Genomic DNA, 5,906 nt, shown 5'->3' on the forward strand with positions numbered 1-5,906 from the left:
TTATGTTGATGCACTCTTGTTCCTCTTATTTCTCTTTTAATGCAATTTATGATTCATGTTCCTTTATTGTTGAATTGCTTTGTTGTTGTTTAATTCCTTGCAATTAGTAGTTGTAGATTTATAATTCTTGCAATTTGATTTTACTTTCCTTATATACATCCCAAGTATTTGATGAAATGCTTGGTTGGATTATAGAGTAGGTTTTTCTCGTCTCGGCCTGGGTAGAGTAATTAGTGACTCTTGAGTTATCTAATTCTTTTGTTAATTGATAATTAGAAGTTGCTAATTAACTTGAATGCCACTAAAGCTAGTCTTTCATCATGATTAGGGTAGGACTTTTGGAATCAAGTTAATTCATCCACTTGACTTTCCTTCATTAGCTAAGTGAGAGTAATGGGCAATTGTTGTCACAATTGAGGAGGATAATGAGGATAGGACTTCTAGTTTTCATACCTTGCCAAGAGCTTTGTTAATTGTTAGCTTATTTCTTTTACCATTTATATTTCTTGTCTATTATCCTAAAAACCCCAAACATACTTCATAACCAATAACAAGAATACTTTATTGCAATTCCTAGGGAGAACGACCCGAGATTTGAATACTTCGGTTATTTTTATAGGGGTTTGTTACTTGTGACAACCAAATTTTTGTATCAAAGGATTATTGTTGGTTTAGAAATTATACTTGCAACGAGAATTCATTTGTGAAATTCTACACCATCAAAAATTCGTTCATCAGTTGTATATTGTTTAACTTTAACCTCAGGAAAGTGTTAGTGCAATTTATACAAAGAAAAAGGGACTGAAGTTACTAACCGTTTTCTCGTACCACTCTTTGGTCAAGAAAAGTTTGATTCCATGAACAATCAACAAGGCATAGACAATGACAAAGAGATGATGTGAGTACCAAAATGCATTGAAGCCAGTTAGACTGTTGAGTGGTTTAGGAAGCTTAACCCTGTTTCTCCTGAATCAAGGTGCAATTTGTACTTTTGAGGGCTTGCACGAAGGAGGCGAGGGAAGTCGCAAGAAAGATGAAATAGGATGATGTAAATACCATGATAAATCCTGTCTCTTCAGGGTCTAGTTCTTCCATGATCAAAGCTGCATATTCTTCAGCCTGCTGCTGTATATTTGAGAGTTTGTTTGTTGTGGCACTAAGGCAGATGATCTGAAAACAGAATTGATCATTTGTGATCAAGGAAACTCCTATTCTCATGGGAACAAAATGCAAAGCTAGGAAAGGAAAAAAGGTTGCCGATAAAAACTACTTCACTACATTCTAATTTTTCTGTTGATGAATTTAAAAAGAAAATTCATATAAACCTCTTTAATTTCTTCCTCGGTGATTCTTCTATCTGCATCTTTATCAACCCTGCATTATTCTAAATGAAGGTTAACATACTTAATGGTGGGAATTAAAGAAAATACCAACCAATTTCTTTTCCTAGTTCTAAAATTAAGTATAGAAGTAATGAATTAGTTACATGTCAAAGATGATTCTGAGCCTGGAATCAAAACTCTGGTCAGAAATCTGGTCGCAAAAGTCCTTCAATGGAGCTTTGTTAATTGAATCCCCATGAATATCCCTCCTCCTAGTTAACGAATCGAAAAGTACACCAGCATGCCTCAGATTCCTTGCTCATCCCTACATACAAATAACTCAACAAATTCGAACCATAGTTATCCAAACACTTCCTATGAGAAAACTACTCAGAACAAGTCCTTATTTCACTCAATCACATACACACACACACACAAACAATTTCACAAACACTTAGAAAGAACCAACAAAAAATAGTGCAGATTTGTTATGAACTCTTCAATTTCAATTATTACCTATACATTTTCCAAAGAGAGAACAATGAAGCCATCCATAAGTTGAGGCAGTAAGAACATCAAACCGCTTCTCCACTTCATGCCACCCTGCACCACCGACACCGCCACCACCACCGCCGCCACCCTTAGTGACGAACTTAAGTCCCTTGAGAGCACTCGAAGCTGCGGACTTAGTCCTATCGTAGTGTCGTCTTCTTGCAGCAGCAGCAGCATCAGAAGAAGAAGAAGGTGCTGTTTGTTTGGAAGAAATCGAAGCGAGTCGTTTGAGTTCTTGAGAAACCTGCTTCATTTTAATGGAAGTGGTTCTAACAACAATAGCACCAAAGGAAATCAAGTGGAACAAAAGGAGAAATGAGGGTATGAGAGTTCACCCGCGCCGTAACATACCCAAACTCCCAAATTGAAAACCCTAAAATCGGAACCCTAACCCTCTGAATATATACCTTCTCCACCACGTGGTGAGCGACAGGAGGACGATGATGACGATCGATGCGAGCACGCAGCAAAGACGACTGATAGCTCTCGAGTGGTTAGCGTCGAGTGAGGAAGAGGAGCGGTGAGTGTGGAAGTAGAGCGGTGAGTGGGGAAGAGGAGCGGTGAGCTGCGGTTCTGGAGTGGCGACACCGATGGTTCTTGAGTGGTTGGTGCGACAGCAAAACGTATTTGGGATTGATGATGAGAGGCACGAAGTGTTGGTGGTGAGATCAGGGTGTTGGTGGTGGAGGCACGAAGTTACGTTGTGTTGGTGATAGTCTTGGTGAAAAGGATAAAAAATTTACTAAATGTCGAGGGATTTGGTCCTACATAGATTAGCAACATTTTTGAAGTGCACCCAAAATATAACAAATGGGTTACTTTTTAAAAGAACTCTCTTTGAGGTCAGAAATGTACCCATAGCTATCTAGATACGGCTACGCTTTATAAGTGATATTTAAAATATCTAAGGAGACACTTTTAAAGTGATGCCTCAATAGTGTTTCCTATTCTCTTATAAAAGGGCACCATGCAAAAAAGCATAGCCTATTCTAAGAATAGGCTACGCTTTTCAAATGTAGCTTAAAAAAGTATGGCTGAATGGGTGTTTTTCTTGTAGTGTGAGAGGACCTTAAGGCGGCGTTTGCAACAAGTTCAAGCAACCAGGGCTGGAAGGGATCTCACAGATTCTCTAGAGCAAGAAGCTGAAGACACAACAATGGCAGCTAATTGATGAATGGATTTTTGATGGTGTAGAATTTCACAAATGAATTCTTGTTGCAAGTATAGTTTCTAAACCAACAATAATCCTTTCATACAAAAATTTGGTTGTCACAAGTAAGAAACCCCTATAAAAATAACCGAAGTATTCAAACCTGGGGTCATTCTCCCTAGGAATTGCAATAAAGTGTTCTTGTTATTGATTATGAAGTATGTTTGGGGTTTTTTGAGGTAATAGACAAGAAATATAAATGGAAAAGGAAATAAACCAACAACTAATAAAGCTCTTGGCAATGTATGAGAACTAGAAATCCTATCCTCATTATCCTCCTCAATTGTGAGAACAATTGTCCTTTGCTCCCACTTAGTTAACCTCTAACTATGAAGGAAAGTCAAGGGGATGAATTAACTTGATTCCACAAGTCCTAGGCTAATCATGATGAAAGACTAGCTTTAGTGACATTCAAGTTAATTAGAAACTTCTAATTATTAATCAACAAGAGAATTAGATAACTCAAGAGTCACTAATTACTCTACCTAGGCCAAGAGGAGAAAAACCTACTCTATAATCCAACCAAGCATTTTGTCAAACATTTGGGATGCATAAAAGGAAAGTAAAATCAAATTGCAAGAATTATAAATCTACAACTACTAATTGCAAAGAATTAAACAACAACAAAGAAATTCAACAATAAGGGAACATGAATCATCAATTGCATTAAAAGAGAAATAAGAGGAACAAGAGTGCATCAACATAAAAGTAGAGAATTACAAGAATTAAATGCTAAACTAGAGAGAGAAGATGTAGAAGAACAAGAATTACAAAAGGAAAAGTAAATCAAAGCATGAAATTAACCTAGATATAAGAAATCTTAATCTACCTCTAACCTAATTCTAGAGAGAAGAGAGAGCTTCTCTCTCTAGAAACTAACTTTTCCTCCAAAACTAAACTAAACTAAACTAATGTGATGTAATGTCTAATGTATGTTGATTCCCCTTCAATCCTTGGGTTAAATAGCATCAGAGATGAGTTGGATTTGGGCCTGAAAAGCCCAGAAATCGCCCCTAGCAGATTCACTTTAAGTGGGTCACGTGCGAGCACCAACGCGTGCGCGTGGGTCACGCGTACACATCGCTTGACAATTTGCGTTCCATGTGTACGCGTCACGTATGTGTACGCATCGCCATGCGACTTCATCGTTTCACGCGTACGCGTCTTCTGAGCGTGCGCATCGATCTCAGCATCCCAAATCCTTGTTTCTTCATGAGTTCTCCACTCGCATGCTTTTCCTTTCCACCCCTTTAATCCATTCCTAGCCTTCCCAATCTGAATTCATTATCAAACATATCAAGGCATCTAGTGGAATCAAAATTAGCAATTAAGGGCCTAAAAAGCATGTTTTCACACTTAAGCAAAAATGAGGAGACAATCATGAAACCATGCTATTTCATTGAATAAATGTGAGAAAAGGTGATAAATCTCCTAAATTAAGCACAAGATAAACCCTAAAAATGGGGTTTATCATCCTCCCCACACTTAAACCATAGCATGTCTTCATGCTAAATCAAGAAGAAAATAAAGGGTATCAATATTTATTAAAATGTAAATTAACTAAATGCAATCTATCTATATGCAACTATCTAAATGAATGCAATTACTTGGTCAAAATAAATCAATTCCCAAGAGAACATATATAGGCACAAGGGCTAATAGCAATAGCAATCAAATCAAATCCACAATTGATTTAAGTTATTAAAATTTTTTATAAACTTCCAAGAAAAGTGATGATCATAGGTGGAGACATGTAATTGAGTAATCGAACCCTCACCGGAAGTGTTTGCACTCTAGTCGCTCAAGTGTTTAGGGTCGATCCTCTCAATTCTCTCCTAATCATGCTTTCTAAGATTTGTTCTTCTTCTAACAATCAACAAATATTTCGTGCATGCATACAATTATCATGAGGTCTTTTCATAAGTTGTAATGGGGCTAGGGTCAAGGTAGGATGCATTGGTCAAGTGGACTTGAATTCAAATCTTTGATTAACATAAGCTTCCCACCTAACCTACGATATCCTATACAATTTCAAAGCTAGCCTAACTACCCATTCTTCACTTTTCACACACTCATGCATTTCCTTTTCATTTCACAACACTTATGCATTGATTCTTATTGAACTTTACTTTGGGGCATTTTGTCCCCTTTTTATTTCTTTCTTTTTTCTTTTTCTTTTCTTTCTATTTTCTTTCTTTTCTTTTTTCTTTATCATATATATATATATATATTTTCTTTTTATTTTTCTTTATCATTCATTTTTTTCTTTCTTTTTTTTTTTCAAACTAAAATATATACAAGAGCATCAATGCATATGGTTTTATATTTAATTAACACATGAGTTTGTACCCAATTCCAAATATAGAAATACAAAACAAAAACACCTTTTTCTCTCAACCAATGTCCCAAGTTTCCCCACACTTGAATGACACACACACACTAACCTAAGCTAATCAAAGATCCAAATTAAGGACATTTATTATTTTTCGCTTCAAGGCTTGTAATGTGCTAAAATTAAGAACAAAGTGGGTTAATCATAGGCTCAAAGTTGGCTAACAAAGGTTGATAAAAGGTAAGGCTATTTGGGTGAGTGAGCTATTTGAAATGATAGTCTCAATCATATAAATGCATGAATACAAGGAATATGGATATATAGAATTAAACAAATCAAAGATTACAATCATAGGAAGAGACTAATGCACACAAGAAAGGAAAACAAGTGGTTATAAGATGTAACCACGCAATTAAGGCTCAAATCTCACAAGGTTGTGTTCTTAGCTCAAAATCATAATCCACAATATATAGTTCAAGCAAGTTCTATG

The 5,906-nt window shown here is 36.2% G+C and overlaps 1 pseudogene; it reads right to left on the reverse strand.

Moving 5' to 3' along the window:
* Positions 1–951: 951 nt before the first annotated feature.
* Positions 952–2,127, reverse strand: LOC148552910 (respiratory burst oxidase homolog protein C-like; annotated as a pseudogene).
* Between the last annotated feature and the right edge of the window lie 3,779 nt (positions 2,128–5,906).

Source organism: Arachis ipaensis, chromosome B7 (assembly GCF_059453495.1).
Source record: "Arachis ipaensis isolate K30076 ecotype BB chromosome B7, ASM5945349v1, whole genome shotgun sequence".
NCBI lineage: Eukaryota > Viridiplantae > Streptophyta > Magnoliopsida > Fabales > Fabaceae > Arachis > Arachis ipaensis.